Here is a 21,723-nt window from a genome sequence, read left to right on the forward strand (position 1 = left end):
TCTATGACCTTGAATTTTTTGAGTGATTCATTTCTCCAATGCAAACTTCTTGAAAATTGCTTTGACATCATCTGCCATCAGGCTCTGCACCAAGGTGTGTATCTGTAGAAATTCATGTGGGTTTGGGTGGGTGCTGCCTGCTGCTGCTCTCTTTCCTTTTCCATGTGTGCATGTTTGGCCCTGCTCAAACCCTCAGATCTTTCCATGGTACTTTTCACCAGGGCAAGGGTGGTATTTTTGTACTTGTTGGTGTTTATGTGTACTCATGTCTGCCAGAACCCCTGTGAGGTCCCAGTTGTGCTCTGTAAAACTGTTTTGAGGAGAGAGGAAAAAGAAAGAGAAAAGGAGATGATTGACAGTAGCCCTTTAGATTTCTGTTGTTAATGCACCAGTAATAAGATAAGGCTTATCTTTAAATGTTCATGGAATCGAGACTTTGATGGAAACAGGCTTTTGGGTTAATATATTTTTGATAGATAAAGCAGAATGAAATGAAAAGACCACAGGAACATACAGTATATGGAGAAAGACATATTTTTCATTTAAATCTCTCTCCTCCCATGCTGTCTGTCTCTGAGCATTTGACATGTTTATATAAATGATGTGTTTGTAAACACCCACTTGGTGCATGTGTTTTGGGGGGACCCCTAAAAGTGATGCGTTACTTAGCTAAGAGGCTGCTGAGTGAGATGAAATCTGCCAATTGAGATGAAAAATCTCACCTTCCATCCCTCCACTTCCATTCAAGTCCAGCTCTTGCTGGGTAGGTAAATGTGAGCAGATAAGAGGTTGCAGTGTAGCATAGGTTTTTGCCTCCCTCATCCTCTAAGATGAAAAAGGAGTTGTGTGCCAGCCCCTTGGAGGAGTTTGGGCAGCAAAGTTCTGTCAGTTGAGATGCACAGGGGGATTTTGGGATGTCACAGTCATTAATGCATTTTAGCCCAAGCCCTTTGGATGGTCTGTTTTGCATATTTGCACATTTGGATGAAATTATCTTGCACCCGTGCGTAGTACAGTGTCTGGAAAGGCCATGACACACTCTCCTCGCAGCGAAGAGCTGCAGCATCTGTGACTTGGATCACAGACCACTTGGTTGCTGTTTTTCAGTTGTGTGTTTGCATCACAGTTGTTGAATTTCATCTACCTGGCTTCATCCCTCTCTTTTGTACCTCTTCAGTGAGGAGTCATCTGTCCTTTCTTGTCTCTCCCTGCCCATGAACCCCTATGCTGCAGCCCCAGCCATCTGAGCCATGCAAGTAGTTGTGACAGGGAAGTGGAGGGAGCAAGATGAAGATTTGTCATGCTGCAGTGATAATCTAGGGAAGAAAACAGAGGGGAAACCTCTAATGCTGCAGAATAGCAATGTGGGAGAGCAAGAAACACAAATTTTTATGTGATAACACCAAATTTTGATGTGGCTATGCCAAATTGGGCCTTTGATTTCTCTTGCTGTAGTCAGATCTCTTCAGCTTGGTACAGGGTTTTGCTTGTTTTAAGGGGTTATAAAGTCAGGTCTGGAAGAGAGACTCATAGGGTAAAAACTTTGGTTCTTTTCAAAGCTGATGACAGAAGTCTGACTTAATGCCATTAGGACTGGCATCAAAGTCAGGCAAAAAATTTTTCAAGGAGTAATTTTACATGGAACAGACTACAAATGTAGGAGAGCACAAATTCCTCATGTATTTATAATTTCTCTTTTTCAGCCTTTCACCAAGTGGTAGGCTCTGGGCCCTGATTTCCTGAGCTTGCTTATCCCTCGTTGTGGTGTCCCTGCTCTTAGCTGAGTGAGCACATTGGTGCTTGTGGGCACCTATCACAGGTGCCAGTTATTTGCACCACTGTGAAATTTGCTTCCTTTGGACACTTTTCATGGGTTTTGGTTCATTAGAAACCAAATGCATTTTAGAATCCTGCATGTATGTTGGTTAGAACGTATCTGTGTAACTCACAGACCTCTATATTTAATTAATGTAGAACAACTGTCTTGAATCTAAGAAGCTATCTAGTTGCAATTAGTTCTTGTTTGCTAATTAATTACCAATGGATGATTAAAGACTTGTTTACTGAGGTTTAGCAGCTATCAAGACACACATCTAGTACTCAGGGGATTTACTATGCGGTAACTGAATTGTTGAATTAAATTCTTATTGGAGACCTTTAAACTGTGACTGAAGAAAACTGCTGTGCTGATGGAGTTTCCTCTAACAGCTCATCCATGCCCTCCTGGTCCTGCTGCCATGGGTACTGTTGCTCTTAATGGGAGGGGAAATTAGGCAGATACTCCTGGCTCATTGGGGTGAGTAACTTGTTTCCTTCTGCAAATTAAAGGTAAGGAAAACCAGGATCTCAGGTCTTGGCTGTGTTGGCAGAGCAGCACTGCTCACGTACACTCCCAAATACTGTCTGTCGTGTCTGACAGTCGTGTTTCATCTTTGTCTCTTTGTGGATGTTCATCACGTCTTAGTCCAAACAGACAGCCTTGAATGGAGCCTTGTTCTGTTGAGAGTTGTTTGCAAACTGGCTTTTGCTTCTGCATGCAGGCTTTTGGTTTTGCTTCTTTTGACAATTTGCTGGGCGGTTTTGTTGAATTGTTTCAAGTCTGTGGGTTTGTTTCAGATTTAGTCTCTGTGTTTATGGTCTATTTGGTCACCAAACCCCAAGTCTGCTCACCACTTGATAAATGAGAACAAGATTTATGGCAGCAATTAGTTACTTTTTTGGGTAACCAGCTTGAAGAGGCTTGAGAAAGTGGTGTGTTTGCTGCCTTCTCAAAGCCAAGCTCTTGAGGCATCTGGAGGTGTGCAAACATCACTGCTCAGTGCTTTTGAGAGCCCTGCCCTGAACATTGTGGATAAAACAACAGAAGGGAAAGTTAAACATTGATACTCGCACATTTGGGCTCTTGGGTTAACAGTAGAGAGTTGCTTCCTATAGACTGGTATGAACAAAAGCTGTCCATGCAGGTATTGGGGAATAATAAGGGACAGAAACATGCTTTATGTGAGTAGGAATTCAGAGTTTGGAGGGTTGGTTTTAAAAGCTGTCTCCAGGATCTTTCAGCCTTTCTGTCAAGGACTGCTCTTCATTTTGTTTTTTAGCCTGTAGGTCATGAAGGGAGGTAGAAGACCAGCAAGGGTGCTGGGAGTTTCCAGATGGGGACAAGCCTGGTAGGATTTCATGGAATGATTTTATCCATTCTTTCATTTTCTCTTGTGCTTTCCTTATTTATAAGCCTGAGGTTTGGATTGCTTTTCTCCAGACTCTCTCACTAAGCAGAGCTGGCAGGGAAAAAAAAAATCAGAGAGAATGAGCAACTGTGGCAGAAAAGTGATTAAAAAGAATAATTAGCATTTGCCCCTGATAAATGAGCAAAGCCATTAATTAGACTGATTTACTCCTGGCTTTTTTTTTTCCCTTCTCCCTTTCCTCTCTCTCTCTTTTTTTTTTTTTCCTCTTTATCAAATGGCAGCGCCGTGACTGCCCCTTTGGTACGTTTTCATCAGCTTTTCACCAGTTGTCAGAGCTAACACCCTCCTTTCCTGGAGCCCAAGCAGCCTCTTGTAGCTAATGGATATGGAATGCAGCCAGAGCTGATAGCTGCTAGATCTCCACTGGCTTACAGGTGTTTCCATCATTACTGGCGTATTATCTGCCACTGGGTCCCCTTTTTCCTCTTCCTCCTCCTCCTCTTCTCTTTTCTCTCTGTTTTTCACCCTTCCTTGCAGTGTTCTAGAAGTAATTACAGTTTATGAAAAAAAAAAAATGCTGGCAGATTTTTAAGAATTTTATTTTCTGCAACACGATGTCCCGGTGATCAAATCAATTTCTTTTTTTGGCACAGTGACAAACAGCGATGCTGCTGTCTCCTGTTTGAATGTAATTACCAGGATGAAAGGGAGAATTTTAATTAAGACAATTTCCCCCCCACACCTTCTTCCCTCCCCCTTATTCAAATCATGAGCTGGAGGCTGTGGTTTTTTAGTGTGGGGTTTTTTTTTAATATATGCTTTTTTATTAAGAAATACTAGTAATCATCAGGCTATTGCATATTATGTCATGATTATGTCCCCCCCTCCCCTGCTCCCACCCTGATGAGAGCTGGCTGAAGGCATGTGTCTGTGCAGAATGGGAAAATGATACTTTCACAGTCTCAAATGGGGGTTTGGCACTTTACAAGCTAATATGAGCATAAAACTCCTTGTTTCAAGACTAAATGGTGCAAAGGGGATCACTGGCATGTATATGGTGCTTGGAGCCTTTTGTGATTTATTATTATATGCATTCCTGTAATGCCCAGAGGCCAAATTCTTCATGTAGTTCAGGGCATTGGAAGCAGAGACAGGCCCAAATGGCTGCCTGGGAAGCCAAATGGCTCAGAAGCATTGCATCTGGATTTGACCTTCATTCTTCAGACCCATCTCTAATTTAAAGGAGCATTTGAGTTGTGTGCTGGGCAATGGGTAAGAAAAAGGTGCTTCTAGGGTAGAAAGAGGAAGAAATTTGCTGGCAAAGGCCAGATGTGAAGTAAAATGGGAGAATATGCTGGTGTTTGTTGGAAGGAAGCTGAGGAGAAGTAAATGGCTCCTGGAGCTTGGAAAATAAGGGAATGAGGCTTTATCTGGAATATACCTTGAACTTTTAAGGTTCAAGCAAGTACAAATGGACATTTCTTGTGAACCTCCAGCATGGGAAGTGCATTGGCAAAGGGTTTTGCAAGTAAAGACTGTCAGTTAGAGTTAGGGCTTTGTGGGGAGGACGTGAGGTGCTGAGCTAAAGATTTTGGAGGGCAGTCAACCAAATTCTCTAGTCATCCTGTCAGGATGAGTCTTGATTTTAACTCAGGGTGGTGCATACTGGGGATTATTTTAACTGGCTGTTGGCTTGGAGGAACATCTTACCTTGCAGTCCTGTCACCTCTGTGCTCCTGAGTCTCAGCACCATTTGTAAATTTATACAGAGGTTAAGTTCTCTGGGACTGTACCACAATGCACAGGCAGAAGCATGGAGAGGAATTTTAGTTATTTTTTCATAGGGAGGGCAGGGGACACCTTCCCAGTCCTGCTGGGATTTGCCCACATCTGGTTTCACCCCATACCAAGCATCACAAAACTCCTGTGCTCCCAGGCACGGGCAGGACATCCTCTGCAGACTGGCCATGCAGGTCTGTTATCAGTCCAGAGTGGCTGGTGCGAGGTAATTCAAACTGCCCCTTCCCCCCAGGGCAGGACACACACTTCCTCCAAAATATGCTTTTTAACCTGCAGCCTTGGGACCAGGGCAATGCTGTTACTTGGGACTGAAATTAGGTCTTCAAAGGGTTGGTGTTGGAAGGGGCTACAGAGAGGAAATTCGTTTCCCAGCTGTGTTTTTGAAGCATGTCTCATGTCAGCAGAAGGTAATTTAGACCAATCTGGGTGCTTGGTTTCCCAGAAAAACAGCAAGTTTATTTGCAAGTTCCTTGGCTGTGCAGTCTGTGGCAGATATCCCAAGCAGGGCTGGTCCCCAGGCTCCCAGTGTTTCACCCTGCCTTCCTGGGGATCACTTCAGGCATGACTTGAAGATTGCTGGACAAATAGGAAAACCTGCAGAGCAAGGTAGGCGCCTGCCAAAGAATGAAGGGAGCAGGCTCTGTTTGGGTCTCTTCACTTGTTCAGGGACATTCAGAGCAGTTACAGCTTTGCCTCCCACCTTGCCTGTCGCGCCAGCTGCCATGGAGCAGTGGAGCTCAGGCATTTGGGCAGAGCTGGTTGAAACAGCTGAAAAAAGGAAACTGGTAGAACTTGAACTGTGGCTCAATGGCTGCTCTTGTCCTCTGCAAAGAAATCATTCCTGCTTGTAAAATCCACGTGCTTACACCTGTGCTTTAAGTCCAAAATGGAAAATTTTCTCCTTTAATCATTCCTGAGTGAGTTGGGGGAAAGGTGAGCTGTGGTGGGGCGTGAGGACCAAGGACAGAGGGTGTCAGAGAGGTCCAGGTGAAGAACAAAACCAAGATGGAATGACAGAGAAGAAGGTGTATGTCACAGTGTTTTTGAAGGCCCTGGGCTCTGCTGGCTCTGTTGTAAACCTGACAGAGCCATTCACAATCTGGCATCAAGCACCACAACGGCCAGTCATGTTAGAAGAGTCGGTTTCTTTAGGATGCCAGCCCTCGAGGGTTTGGCAGAGCTTGGATGCACTGGGTTAATGAGCAGGGATCGGTATGCATGCCCCAACCACACGCAAACAGATGCAGTAATCTGAATTATTCGTGTGCAACCCAGGGTCCTTGGCTTGCTCAATCCCGGAGTGGAAATTGCGCCTGAGGTTAACGCACTGCAAAGAATGTAGGGGAAATGTTTCGCATTTTAAACAAATAAAAATCAGTGCGTATTTTTTTAATGCTTGCTGACCAGCTCTTCACATCCTGTTAAGCTAAATATTTGCACGGTAGTAGTGCAGAGAGGGCTGAGGGAGGAACCCCTGTGTTTCGTTTGGGTGGCTGTATATTGCGATCAGCTGCTCTTTCCTCTTCTGTCTGTTTTTCTTAGCAGGGTCAGGACGAGTTTCACAGTCCGAATGGTTCACTGCAATTCTCTACAGGATATCCTCATTTTACTTTAATGGGGAGGAAATTAATGAAACATACAGGCCCTGGGGCTTCAAATACTATACATTAATATTATCCCAACGTATTGTGGTATGTGCACTCTCTCAGACTAAACTTTACACTGGACAGAGGAAGTTGTGATCAGATTCAGGTGCCTGTGAAATTTAAGTGGTAGGGAGGGAGAGGGGGGGGGAAAAAATAGAGGAAAAGAGAAGCTTGAAGCCGTTTCCTTCCGTTTCAGCCCCTGATCTGTGTGAGAACAGGGATGTTCAAATGGGATCAGGTCAATACAAACCAAACAAACTATCCCAGCTCTTAGAACAGGAATATTTAGCCGTATTTGTGTATCTGGGAGATTCATTCTTTTGATTTGTTGCTTACCTTCTTTGGAGAGCAAATTCTTCCCATCTGCCACTAGACCAATAGTGATCTAAGACAGTGGTGGTCTTTGCAGAAGATGGGCTGCAAAGGGATTGCAAATCTTCCCACCTCCCTTTCCTCTGAGTGAAAAACACCACAAAATGGGAGAGTAGGAATAAAATAAAATTAAGTTCAGCTTCAGTTTTCTTCAGTTGTTACAGGGGACAGTGAGAAGAGAGGCCTGAGCACGCAGCTGTTACCCCTTGTGTGAGCCACCCTTACAAACCAACAATTTCCATGCAGTGATGCATTCCAGCTTCAGCACAGCCCAGGACCTTCAGCTGGAGGTGCCTTGCCCTGAAAGTGGACCTGTATATTATTAAGCCTCTCAAGACAAGCAAAAAGCTTTGGCCATGTACTGCAAACTGCACAGAGCCAGGGTGCTCAGCTGCCACCCCACTGTTGCTCTTAGCTGCTTAAATACAGCCTCTCCTGCAGCTGGAAGGGGTCATTAACACTGGGCTGTACCCGGCCCACTCCTCAAAGCTGCTGACAATGAATTCTGTTTCTCCTTCTGGGATTTTTGTTTTGTTTTCTTTCTCCTTATGCTGCAATTTCCTCATATTACAGCAACTGGCATTGTCTTTGCATCAAAAAGAGCAATCCTTCACAATTTTGGTGGAAGAATGTGGAGGAGGGGGATCTTGTTTGGAGAAATTGACTGCATCAAGGAAAATGAGAATATAAAAGGTCATCACGGTTTTGGGGTCTTGGGGGATAACAATGCATTTTTTCTTTTTCTTAGAAATGTACTAAAATACCGTAAATTTTATATGGGCTGAAGTAGAAAGCAACCCCCTCCCATTCCCAAACTCCACATCCCCAACTCTATCCATTTGATTTTAAATGTTGCTGAACCGCTTGCCTGGTGGAGAAAACCACAACTTGAATATTACCACATTTCGCAAACTGAAGGCTCTGCCTTGGGATATGGGGACAATTTATTAGTGGAAATATCTTTAATTAATTTGTGCACAAGTTCGTGTTTTTCTTTAATTCTTCTCCCCAGGCACTTGACCCATAGTAATGAAATCCGAGAGCCCTTTTCAGAAAATGACTTTCTCAGCATTTTTGTTCCTTTTAAAGTTAAGTGTATCGCATAATGACCATGAAATGTTATCCTCTATTAGGAACACACTTTTCACTGAGAGTCTTCAAATAGACTTTATTACCAGGAACTCTGTGGTAAGCTGCCATCCGCTGCCTTGCAGTCAGAGAGGCCTGGCTTTGAACTCTGCATGTGAGTGTCTTCAAGAACAAGTGCTCTGCTTTGGCAGCTCAGCTGGGACTGGTTGTCGCTGGAAGAAGGTAGGTCCATGGTTTGTTTCCAGTCTCAAGGACCAGGCTCAGGAGAGAATGTACCTTTGGCATGAGTGACCAAAAACTGGACAATGGGCACCTGCAACCCAGCCGTGCTTGACTGAAGAATGGATGTCATGAACCAACCAACAGTGGTGTTTGGGAACCTCATGTATGACCCGATCCATAGGCAGGTCTAGGTGCCTCCAAATGGTGCAGTTGGAAATGCAGACATTTTTGTTAGGTCTGAGCAGGGCTAAGGGTCAGAATAGCTCTTGCTGGCCTAGTCCTTGCAAGTGTCATGCTGGGGTGGAAATGTCTCAATGGTTTCATCTTTTCCAGGCTGCCACCAGGGAAAGATTCCAAACCCAGGAAATCAGGACATGCCTCTAGAGTTTCTTTGGTGTCTTAGATGCACTTTAACTCTCACTGCAAAGGGTCTGTGAGGGCAGAACGGTTTCCTTTTGCACAGGCATGGGCCAACAGTCCCTGTGGTTTGGCATGTGGGGATGTTAGCACTGACACAACAGACACTGGTGATTCAAGGGTTGTTTGGGAGTAATGCTGCTGAGGCAGAATGGGATTTTTCAGGTTTTTTGCAACAGAGAAAGATGGGAGGGGGGGTGCTTAACAGCAACAGGCGATGAACGGTTCTGATTTATAACCCATCTGAAACATGTTATCTCCCCATCCCACCTCCTGCCCTTTAACTGCCACTCTCTAAGCCTGGCACCTTCTGATGCAACATTTAGAGTGCTGATTCAGAATGGACTTCAAGGACATGGTGTCACTGTGGAATAGCTCAGCCTGGTGTTTCTTAGACAGTCTCATTCAAGTACTGACCGACGTGACCTGGAACATTTGCCAGGGAATTCTCCATGCTGTAATGTTACTTTGTTGTCCTGGAATGGGCAGTCTTGGCCAGAGCTACAGAGTTCCTTGCACCCCTCCAAATCCATGTCCGAATCCTTTTTTGGGGCAGTAACACAGGACTCTCACTGCTCTCTTCTGTCTCTGATGCTCATTCCAAGTAGATTCAAACACCAGGGGTCGAGGTCGGCTCCCTGGAACCAATTCACATCATGCCCAAGTGATTCATCTTATCACAAAGATATTATTAGTGTTTAGAAACCCCCTACCAGCAGCAGAAAGGGCTGTTTAACAAAGAGCCTGTCCCCATTGTTTTGAGGTCATCCATCTCCCTGTCCTGGTCCCGTCTTCACTCTAATTTGTTCAGACCACAGAATGGGCGCGTGAACAACTCATTTTGTTTTTGTTTTTGACGGGCAACCACAAGAACATTGGCTGCATGTGCTTTTTGTTTGGTTGCAGTTTAACAGCTGTTCCCTTTGAAATAACCCTGTTTCTGCTGGCTTTATTTCTCAGTTGCTCTTACCCAACTTTTCCGACCAGTGAGGCTTCTCCCTCCTCCCCACCCACCTGGCCCTGTTCCCTGCCCTCCCCACCACCACCCTAGGAACCCTTTTGGTTATTTCAACCTCCGTGATTAAACTGGCCCCCAATTGTTATCAAGAAGATTCAGGAAGGAGGATGAAAAAAGGAAACATAATCTTATCTGAGAATAGAAAATATGATAAGGGCCCCCTATCTGGAGGCTGCAGTGTCCCTCGTGGTGGGGCTGCAGCAGTTCCTTTGAAAATAATCACCGACACCATCTCTGCTAAATCACCTTTCACACAGCTCAGGCCTTTGATACAAAGGCCCCTGGCAAAATTAGAGCAGGATTGTGTAGACCCCAGAGCAAACGCATTAAATGCTCAAGAGATCAGAATTAGGGGGCACCCAGCTATAATTGCATAGGAGGAACTCGTGTTCCTGGGGGGTGGTGGTGTGCCTCTGTGGGTATATGTGTACACACATTTGTGGCTCTGTCTGGTTGCTACCAGATGAGGACCGCAAGTTACAGTGACATGAAGTGCTAATTAAATGGCCTTTGTACCTTTTAATCATCCACGTAGGAGAGGAATTAATGCTGGACTAAATGCAATGTATAATGATTCTGAGCACTTTCAGAAAGTCTCCAGCAAAGCATGAGCAGAGCAGTCCTGTGCTGGTTACATGTAAACAGCAAGACCAAGCAAGTAATATTTGCTTTTAGTTTTTGTCGCTTCGTTTGTTTGTTTCCCCTGCCTGTTTTGCTGTTGGCAGCCTCAAGGTCAAGCTTTTCTTATTTTATTTCACCTGAAGTGAATTTCATGGTTTTATAGGTGATAGACCCTACTGGGCACATTGCAAAAACCCCTCAGTGTGTTGCTCCCAAGGACTTGACAGACTTTTTCATGAAATACCTGACCTGAAACAGTGCTGGTGCAGTGGGGGGAGGCTGCAGGGGCTGAAAAAGTGAAATATCCTGCAGGGACAGTATGGAAGTGCATTGAGTGGATGTGTAGAATCGTTGGAAATACAAATATATGGGCCATAAGTACTACCTATTTCAAAAAGAAAACAAAATCTCCCCTGGAACCATTATGAGAGTCTAAGCAATCATTAGGGATTTTGGGAACTTGATCAGTTTTTAGGTTCTTGGCATGGGGTGCCTTTCCGAGGGTGCCATAAAATAGCCCTTATAAGCAACTAGGTTATTTTAAAATGTTTGAAATTAGTAACCTAAAAATGGAGATTCCCCAAATCCCAGCTCACTTGAGAAAATTGTGCATTGCTAAATGACTCCATACATTTGTAATCATCATGGCTTATATCTTTTAGAAAACCATTTGGGTTGAACTGGAGAAACCTCAGAGCCACCACCCTCTCACAGGTGTTAGCCATCAGCCAAACTACCCATTTCCAAGGTACTTCAAGGCAGAGCTTAAAAATATGCTTAAAAAGCCCAAACCAAAACAAAACTCTGAAAACCTTCAACAGCCAAGCAAAGTCCACTCCTTTGTGAATATCAGGTTAGGAAGTTTTGCTCCAGGCATAGGAAGTGCTGAAATTGTCACATGTTGTGAAATTGTTTAACTAAAGAATCTGGGCTGAATCTGGCAATGCTCAAACTGTAGTGTAGTTCCTCTGCAACATAATAATCTGGAATTAAACTATTTCTCATAGAGGGAAAAATACATTTTTCTTATACTTTCATGGTGGGACACTGCAACACAGGGGAAAGGCGTTATAGTGTTGCCACCTGGTATCTCAAGGAGAAATGTTAACTCCAGCACTGCATAGTTATTCTAAGGTAAAAAGTTTGTAAAGTAACACAACTTTAAGTGCTGGCCTGGAAGGAAACTGCAGTGATGGGAAATTGGCATGAGAGGTAATAGATAAGCTCAGAAATCCATGTCTTTCTGCTGATGTGGCTTTCAGGGACTGGCATTTGTGAATGCAGCCCATTGAATATGAGTGCTGTAGTGTGTTGGTCCGTAACAGAGACGTGGCCCATGTGGAATAAGGTTGTGAATGACTGGCAGAACCTTCTGTCCAATTTTTTCCAGTTACACAAAATATGCCCTTTAGGTCTTTTCCTCCTATTCTTCCCCCTTGACAGTGCAAATTATGGATGGAGGTGCCAGCCTCAACACTAAATTTCCTGTTGCATGTTGATTTGTGGGTTATTTGTGCAAGTGAAAAACACGTTGATTTGTGGAGCATTCACAGAGGGTTAAACAGTGAATTTGGACATAAATCCATTTTATCTTTCATAGATGGGTGTAATCCTTTGTCATTTCTGTGGCTGACTATGAAACACATCTAAGCCAAATCCTCAAATTTCTTTGCTCCTTGTGGGAAGCTTAAATCTGAGATGTCCCACAAGGGACATCTAAAGGAAAAACCTAGATTTATCAAAATGGCTGTGTTTTATAAGCTCTTTATAATTAAATGTAATTGCTGAGCCAAAGACAATACACTCTAGTTACTTGCAGAAGAATGAAGTGAGACATGAGCCAGCCAAGACAAGCCCTGCTTTCATCTGAAGAACTCTTACTGGCATCACGGTTTGGGGGCATTCCCAGCCTGCAGCAGCCATCCCCTTGATGCTGACCATGTGGTTTTGTAAGGTGATGTGGTGGAATATCTCAGGGAACTGATACGACTGCAGAAGAAAAAGAAAAAATCCTGCTTTTGTGTGTCCTGCGTGTTTCCTGCTACAGTGGATCAGTTCCCCAGTCAGGCTGATGTCATGGACCACTGCAGCAGCACGTGGAGGGGGATTGCACACTGCAGGACAGAGGCAGTCAGAAGGGAACCTCCAAAACTGGAATTGCCACCAAATTTCTAACATGAAACTGTAACCCCAACAAAACAGGAGAGAACTGTTATGTAAACAGTTTAAAGAAAAAAAAATACAAAACAACAGGGCAAACTGCTTTGCTGAAGAGAGAGTACTTGGGTCAGAAAAAAAGATCCACCAAAAACAAACCAAAAACCAACTCGAACTAAGTCCTTTTTCATAAGAAACAGTGTTCTTTTCCATAAGTATTCTTCTGCCTGACCCAACAGTGCGGAAGGGGGCTATTTTGGGAAGCTTGCAATGCAGGAGGGAGAGAGAGGGAAGCAAACAAGCAAGACTGACGAGTGCCTAGGCAGTGAGGCTTAAAAACCCTTCCTCGTTTAGGTTCTGTCAGCAGAAGGTGATGTTGGTGACCATGAAGGAAGGAGAGCTCTCCTGGAATGTCTTGAGTCTGGCATTGCTCTTGTGCTGCTGGCAGGGGCTGCATGCAGCTCCTGTTCTCAGGCCCTTTTTCTGGTTGCACCTTTTAAAGGGGTTCCCAGGCATTGCTCAATCTGTAACCTCCGTGTGCTTCCTGTGGAGCGCACTCTTAAATTATTTTTTATCAAAAAGGCCCAGAAATTTGATAGGGGAGATGAGAAGATGGGCACGATCAGGGAGGATAATAATGAAGAACTGTCACTTCCCTGGCTGTAGCTTTGTTGGGCCTCCTGCTTTTTGAGATAAAGACACAGTGGCTGGTCTGGGTTTTATATCAAAAGACCGATTTGGCTGCTTGATTATATATGAAATATAGATTTAAAGCTTAACTTATGTTCCCAAAAGCGAATCAATTGCAGGGTAAAGCCTGACACATTTGTTATGATCACTAAAGAGCTTTGCTCGGCTTGTTGATGCTCGTAGTGGCTGGAGGGGCTTTAAAAAGCTGTTTGGATCCAGTTTACTGAAATCTTACCTGTTCTGAATTTATTTATATATTTATTAATACCAGCTCAGGATGGGAGTATTTTTTTTCTCTGCTATCCTACATTCAAGTTTCAGGAATCATCTCCAAAGAAGTAGTTAAACCTCCTTTTACTGGCCAGAAAAGGAAGGAGAAAGAGGAAAAACTTCCAGAGCCAGCATCCAGAAGGGTTGTGATCCAGCCAAGTACTTTATTTCTTCTGGAGATGACCTTGCTCAACTCCTTAGTTAAGTGCTTTGCTGGATCTGCTGCTTTAGGCTTTGTTCCTGGAAAGCAGAGTTTATCAGACCTAAATCACTAAATGGTTCTGGTACCCTTGCAAGCTCTCATAGAACAACCTGGAGCATCTCTGTGAGCACTGGAGGAAGAAAACACCTTTCAGGGGCTGTGGCTCTTTGTCACAGTCACCTCCCTGGCAGTGCTGGCAAGTGCACAGCCAGAAGGTCACAGTGCAACACCAGGAGTTTGCCAGGAAGCGACGGCAGGAGCCATCCTGCCTTGGCTGACAGGCCTCTGGGGCTTGTCTGCTCACAAATGACACACACATGCATGCACAAATAAAACCCTGGCAATCGCTTTCTGCAAGAGCCTCACTGCTTCCAGGGGGAAGGAGTGCAAAGTAATTTGATGCCTTCATTATCTTCATAACATGAACCAATTTGTCAGCAAACTACTGTGCGGCCTGATTCCTGATTGCAGGGAAAACCAGGCTGGGAGAGAGGACTGTTATTTGCAACTAGTTTAAGCATTGTTCTTGTTCAGAGGAATATAAATATACTGTGTAGAGCTGGCTCATTAGTCACTTATCCGTTTGTATTTATGGTTTAATTAAATAACTGCACAGGAGGACTTTGGTTTCTAATCGCAGTAACAATATGTTTTTACCTTCCTCATGGCAGTTTCTTTCTGAAGAAGGTTTTGTAGGCACGAGTGTGTTTAGTCTGTCAACTCCCATTCCCTGATGGAGAGAAGAAAGTAAAATACTTTAACCCCCATTGTACAGGTGGGGGAACTGATGGGTAAAGAGTTTCTGTGACCAACCGCAGGTTATCGTGATTACTAACTTCTTGTGAGAACACAGTTTTCTACCTGAAAAGCAGGGCTAGGAAGTGAGTTGCTGATTGTTCTTTGTTTCTCAAGAGATAATCCCCCACAGAACTTTGTAAGAACCACTTTTGTCTTACCTTCTTGTTTCGTTACAAATTCTGAGCTTAGTCCATCTTCCCAGTCACCCTGAATCTGGTTTTGTTTTGCAGATGTGGGAGAGATTTGCTTGCCGTGGCTCTGGTTTTAACCTAAAGCGGGAAGGATGGAATGTACTAGATATGATTCCTCTGAATGAGTCCCTGCACAGTGCCCTGTGCTGCTTCCCCGTCCCAAGACCTGGATTTCATGCAAGATGTGGCAGTAACTACCCACCAGGTTGGGTGTGACAGAGATTTGAGGTGAGTTACAAACCACCAGATAAGGTGCAGCCAGGTTAGGTGACCCTCTGCCTTTCTCTGAAGATGGCCCCTGCTCTGGTACTGCTTTCTGTTCTGGTATAGTTTTCTGGTACCACACCTTGTGGGTTTCTTGTCACCCCATATTTTCTATAAGAACAATTCTACAGAAGATTTGGGAAAATCTTCTAAAGATTTGCTTTAAGTTTTTGCTGGAGGAGAGTATGTGTCATGGCTCTGGTGTGAAGGTAGGTGAATACAAAGCTACATTTAAGTAAATGTAGCTTTCTGTGTCTGTTCATCCATTCACTTCTTGCATCAGCTCACATCTGTGATGTCAGGCTGGGACAGAGGATGGAAGGGTTATGAGATCTGATCAGGCATGCATCTTTTGGCAGTGCTTTGACTTCAAGGCTAAATTTTCTCTCTGAAAAATCAGAGGAAATCTAAGGGAGCTGCCTGTTGCTTAGAGAATAGAGAGGAAGAGCACTTTGACATTGTATTTAGTTATTACTAATCCCTGAGGTAGCTGATGTTTTTATTTTATATTTTTTCTCTCTTCCATGTTTAATGTGGTCCCTTAAATTGCTTAAGCTTCTTTTTCTTCTCTTTAGCTCAGTTAAATCAGATTCCCCCATACCCTGAAATATAAAATACATGGAGGTTTTCTCTAAAGCATAGTTTATGCAAATAATTCCCTCTCTGCATTCCTGTGCTAGAGTCAAGCACTGCATATCTGATTGGGCTCTTAATGACTTTTGGGAATCATTTAAATATCTAGCTGACTAGCCCAGTTAATAATCAAAGCTGCAGCTCCTTGAAGCAGGAGTGACTCATGGAAGAAGAAGAAAGCTTCTGGTTATTTCTAAGCCTCGCTCCTGCCCCTTCAGCGCTGTGCAGGCTCTGAAGGGCACGGCGTTATCAGATGTTCCCAGGCAATGTGCATCCTTTCTGTCTTGCTCCCAGTCACACGTTCAGGTGTGCAAACTGCCAGCTCGGTTTCTGAACATCTGTTGTCTGTGCACCCCGTTGCAGGGAGATTGCTGGAGCTTGCAGATTAAGCAGTTCAGGGGTAAATTTAGTGTTTGAATTGCAGATTTTTCTGGAGGGGAAACCTTCAGAGGGTGCGGTGGGGATAGTGCTTGGGAGACAACTGTCTTTACTCCTGTGTGCTTAAGTGTGTCCTGATGCTGCTAGTACTATCTGTGAATAAATAAGAAAACAGTGAACACTGGGATTTGCCTTTGGGATTGCTCATTTAATTCAATGTCCTTTCCCAAATGGCTGTTACTCTACTCTGATGTTTGTCTCAGTTTTTAACGTTTTTTCAGACCATCCCACTTAACATCTCCTGAAGTTTCACTTAATTTCTAGAATGAACTCTTTTTTACATTGTCTGTTCTAGAGTGTCATGGATTATTGTCATGTGCTGTTACTGCTGTCTGTGCTGCAGCTGGACAAGCATCTGCTTTGGTAATGGAAAAATGATAATTGCTGTGTGTTTCCCCTTCTCTTGCACCCCCAGATTACTCTCCTGAGCACTAACATGATGTTAGGACTACCTTTGGCATCTCTGTGTTCTGTTTTGTGTCCTGAATGGCAGTATTCACTGAGACATGCTGCTTCTCTGATTTATGAATCGAGATATATTCCACCAGAGAGAATGACTGCCTGAGGGAGGAGAGCAGGACTTTGATCTCACTGTGCTTTTGAAATATGACTGTAAAATCAGAATTAGATTGTAATCTCTTTGGGGCAGGGACATCTTTGTTTGCCCTGTACAGTGCCTAGCATGCTTTGGGTGCCATGTTATCAACAACAGAGGTTGAGTAATGGGTGATGCTCACAAAGTGTGTCTATTGACCCTGCAGACTTGAGGAGCTGTTCTCTCCTCATCCTGTTATTAATAGTGGTTTTGTTTTCTTTCCCCTTCTCATCTCCATAGTAACTGGACCTTGCTGGGCTCTCTGGCCATAAGTGTGATGGGATGGACCTGCTGCCGAGCCATTTCTTGGGGTTTGTGCCCCTCGCCTGTGCACAGCTTTGTGTCTTGATGCCAGTGTGAGCTGCCCTGGCTCATCTGTGGTACTCTCTGTAGTTGGCCTTGAGCACCTTCTGAGGCTTCAGGAAGCCTTAAAATGGTGAAGGTAGCAAGCACAGGAGGCCAGCAGACTGTTGGCCCAACCTTTTGTTTCCTCTAGTCTGTCTTCACCAGAAGCTCACTCCCTTGCATGCTGCTGCTGCTGGTTTGCCACAGAGGAATGTTATTGCAGAAAGGGACTGAGCATCTGCTTTTTTAGGTGTGTTCTTGTAAAGAAAAATTCTCTCTCTCTCCTGAGAGCTTCTGCATTGCTTTTTGCAGCACAGCCTCAGTTCTTAAAAGGGATCTGTGACTTTGCTTGGCAAATACCTGAGCAATTTAGGATAGAAGTGTGCATCTTCCCTTCTGGAAAGCCACCCCTGGCACAAATCTCAGGGAGAGCCCTGCTGTGGGATGGCCACATGCAGGGAGCTGATGAGACCAGTCACAGATTTTTCCCGTTGCCTGTGTGAGCATAGAGATGCCATCTCATTCTTTTTCTTGGTTTGAAGTTTTGGAGAAGATTTTTTTTGGAGGGATTTAATCACTGACCCTCTGAAATTTCCTTTCCTCCACTGTCTCTCTCTTTCTTTTTCCTTCAAACCCACCTCTTCCCCCCTACACCCCCTCAGATGTGAATGTTGATTTTTAATCACTTGCCCTAAATCAAAGGTTTTCAATGGGGGAGGCACAACTGAAGATGTCTTGTCCTCATCCCTCCAAAACTGCTCCTTTCTCAACTCTGAAAGCAGCACCATATATAATGGTTTCACCAAGCTTTTGCTGTCACTGCTACTAAAAATCCTGATTTAATTCACAGTCATTGCATTTGAGTGAAAAACTTCCCTTATCACTGTAGGGAAGAGGAAGGAATAGATACTCAAGGTGCAATTGCTGTGATTCCTAAATGAGTCATGAGTTTTGATGCTGAAAGAGTGACCTTGTCCTCATCAACTACGTGTGTGGCTCTGCTTTCTAAGGTGAAAGATGGGATTGCTGTCTGTTCTGCACCTGGTGATTCAGATTTGAGGATAGTAGCTTCCATAGCCCTGACAGTTGGAGTTGACCAGCTTTGGGGATAGAGAGCTGCCCTGTTCCAGAGTGCCCTGTTAGGAGGCTGTTTACCCCAGTGGCAACCATTTTTCAAGGGGGAGCAGAATGGGTGCTCAGATTATTTGAACTGAGTTGGCTGTGAAATAGAGGCCCTGTGGAAGCTCTTTCAAAGAGGACTGTTTTCCTGTCATGATAAGATACAGGAACACTTTTTAAACAATCATGCTTTCCTCAGAGTGGATTGAACTTTGGAGAGAGGCAGAAAAATGCCTTTTCTGAGACCCACCAAACTATGAGTTAAGCTCAGGTGCACTTAGGTTATGTCTCCAGCTCAGTATTCAATGGTGCTTTGCTCTAAAAGGGCATGGGTGGTGTTTCATTTACATGGACTACTGACCTGTGTCCTAAAACTCTCACCTAACTGTCTTGGTTCTCCAGCTACAAAGACTCATTAATGGAGACAGAAATTTCTTGCCTCCCCAGCCAGGAAAAAAAAAAAGCAAAGGATGGGCGAAAGGGAGCTGGGGGTTGGAGAGAGAGCTCTCAGAGAGACTTTGCTGGCAGATGACTACAGTGGAGCTCACAGCCCTGTTCAGCACATCTGTCCCTCCAGAGTAGCTGATGGCATATGTGAAATGCAGCAAGTCCTCGGGCTATTGTGTAACTTGGGGGATGCCTGCAGCCACTGTTCATAATTAATCATTTAAGCAACAGTAAAATCAAGTGACTTTACTGACAGTATCCAAACTGCTGACCTCAATGCATTTTAAAAGTTCGCTGGATACTGAACCTCAAATGACCCATGGATGGATCTGGAATAATAATTTTCATAATCCTCAAGTCATTATCTTAAGAGGGAACGTATTGTTCTCCTAATTAAGTCTGTCCACACGCTGTGCAGCTTCCCATGCAAATGCACTGTGCATAAACTAATTAAAAGAAATATACAGCCACAAGGACTTAAACGGTCTTTTATGCAATCTCTTTAAATTATAGTCTCCCTCCTCCCCCCTCATGCACACAAACTAACAAGGGATTCAGCATCATATTCAACAGGGAAAACCACTGAGCAGTTTTGGATCAGAATCTGGAATCCCCCAGAATTTATTAGAAAGCTTTTGTTTTATGACATTTTTGTGAGGGCCCTGGATGTGTAGAAGACCCTAATTAAGTGAGAGTTATGATCGTTTAATAGGAGACAGTCCCTGCCCTGAAGAGCTTACAGTCTAAACAGACAAGACAGCCAAAAGCTGAAAAAGCCTTGTTTTGCAGTTGAACAGCTCAGCCATTGGAAAGTTGAATGACTTTTTCAAGGTCATACATACAGAGCTGGGAACTGGAGGCAGACTTACTCCAGCACTGTAAGTACCTGAGTCTTCTACCTTTAGTAGTAGACCCAAAGGACATAATATATAGAAACTTATCTGGTGCAACAGCACCAAAGTGCAGTTTCCCAGTGAAACTCACTGGTATTTTGTTGGCTGGGAAATGGCTGTGAGACTGCGTGGCTGTTTTCAGTAGTTGTTTCATATTCTCTGGTGTGGTGGAGGCTATGTCCCTGGAAAGCAGTATGTTGGAGGCATGTGACTGTCTTAAAACATTTTCTGCCATATCTCCCCACTTAGACCTCAGCAACACTGTGCAGATATAGCAGAAGTCTCCTGTGCCATCAGTGTCTATGTTCATGCTGTCTGTGTGCCTCATGTTGGATTCTGAGTTTGATGAACCCTGGTCTGGCCCCTATTTGGTTGTGCAAGATAAATAAAGGGTATCATCAGGGTCAGCCCTTTTGCTGTTATTTCCCCTGGAACTGTTGCTAACACTGGCTTCTACTTTGCAGAAGAGGAGTGGGAGCTCTGGATGTAAGATGTCCTGCTTGCTGTTTTCCCTCCTCTCCTAGTACACATATCTGGCGTCTGTGTGTTTGCCAGAGCACTGTGGTGCTACTGCTTGCTCTCCTCCTGTAAAAAATCAAAAGCAGCTGAAGTGTTTTGTCTAATACATGATGATAGTCTCCATGGGTGCAGGAAGAGATGTCTGTACATATTAACATGCTAGATTGGAATGTAGCTTAAACCAGTGGGTACACCAGCAGGAGAACTTGGACTTTTTGTCTTGCTCAGACTTTCTCCCACAAAAACCCTTCTTGGCTGCTGAGGTTATGAGATTCTCCAGGTTAGATCTGAGTCATCTTATTTGGAGCAACAGTCTTGTAAACTGAATCCGAGTTCAATGTTGAAGCACCCCAGTGTTTTCACTGGTCTGAAGGGTCTTCAATGGGTTTGGTGGTAGAGGACTGGCATTTGAAAATCTCACATGCATGACTGTAGACCTGCCATGCACAAAGACCATGAGTGACAGTTCATAGCAAACAGAACAGCCAGCAAAGGAATAGTTTGTGAGTAGTCTGACCTGAGCAAAGTACCCAGACAAAGAAACTGGTATTTTCACTGGGACAAACTGGGGCAATGCAGCCATGCCCATCCATGGGAGAGGACACAAGCAATTGTTGTGCTGCTCTGAACCAGGTAGAATGATATCAGCTGCTAGATGAAGATGGGCTGTGTAGGTCACAGCCCTGCAGAAGCCTAAGTTCTGCCAAATAGACATTAGTTGGTGGCTGCAGCTTCTGAACGAGTGATATCTGCAATTATTGAGGCAATGGAGCTGCTTCAAACACAGCCCATCAATATGTGTGAATGCCATCCATGGTGGGACTTGTTCAGGGGAAAATGACAACCAAGCCCTTAACAACCTAAGCACGGCTGGATAGGAATTTGCACATAAATTTTGAGGAAGCACAGGAATTTTCTTGCTCTCTTTTTTTAGATGAACGTTTGCAAGTGCAAAGTGGATGATGAAATTTCCTTAGGCTGGTCTTGATTATTGTCTTGTTCTTTGCATGTGGCAGGTTCCCTGACAGCATCCCTACTGATGCAGCAGTCATTGAAAAAAGCAGCTGGAAAGGGAAGGTGAAGAAGAGCCTGGCCTTGGAGCTGGGAGGCCCCTCAGCACAGCATCAGAACTGGAGTGAACGAGCAGTTCTCTGCTTATCTGATGTAGCCTCGAGAGCAGACAGATAGGACTGCAGCGATCAGTATGATGGGAATGCAGTGGGTGGACTCTATCAGGAGAAAAGAAACCCTCCCCTCTATGGATGAACCTTCATCTCTCAGTGTCCCCCCTCTCCAGCCCTCATTCCGGTAAGAGGGGAGGATCTTTTCCCCATCCAGTGATGAGATGAAAGAGTGCCCCCCATTTGACACTTCATGAGTTGGCTGAACCCAACAAAATGATCTTCATAAAATCCTGATTCCAAAGCATCAAAGCCTTTTCCTGACTGGTAAAAACCCTAAAAATTCCTGGAAGAACTGCCAAAGGGCAATGGGGCTGATTCTGTCAACTGCCTTTGGTTAGAGCTGGGTTTGGTTATTTATGGGGGCCGGGGGAGGCAAGAACTTTCCAGATGGGCGGCTCAACCAAATATAACAATGATAAAAATCAATTCAGTTATGTGAAGGGAAAAGAATGCCTGTGCTAAAGGGCCTGTATGAGGCACATGCTTTTCTGTGCTGAAACATCCCTCAGCACGGTGCTTTTCGTGGTATCCCACCCCATCCCTGCACATTGCACAGACACCTCTGTGTCTGCTGAAATGTGCCTTTTGCTGGGGGGATTCTGGCT

The 21,723-nt window shown here is 44.3% G+C and overlaps 1 long non-coding RNA gene across 1 annotated transcript; it reads left to right on the forward strand.

Moving 5' to 3' along the window:
• Positions 1–4,771: 4,771 nt before the first annotated feature.
• Positions 4,772–21,681, forward strand: LOC127471710 (uncharacterized). Its single transcript, XR_007904742.1, has 5 exons — positions 4,772–7,699; positions 8,140–8,317; positions 11,036–11,121; positions 14,721–14,909; positions 20,951–21,681. It is a non-coding gene; the product is annotated as an uncharacterized LOC127471710 (long non-coding RNA).
• Positions 21,682–21,723: the final 42 nt, after the last annotated feature.

The sequence above is a fragment of the Manacus candei genome, unplaced genomic scaffold, assembly GCF_025592945.1.
Source record: "Manacus candei isolate 608988 ecotype Guabito, Panama unplaced genomic scaffold, ASM2559294v1 h1tg000025l, whole genome shotgun sequence".
Taxonomy (NCBI): domain Eukaryota; kingdom Metazoa; phylum Chordata; class Aves; order Passeriformes; family Pipridae; genus Manacus; species Manacus candei.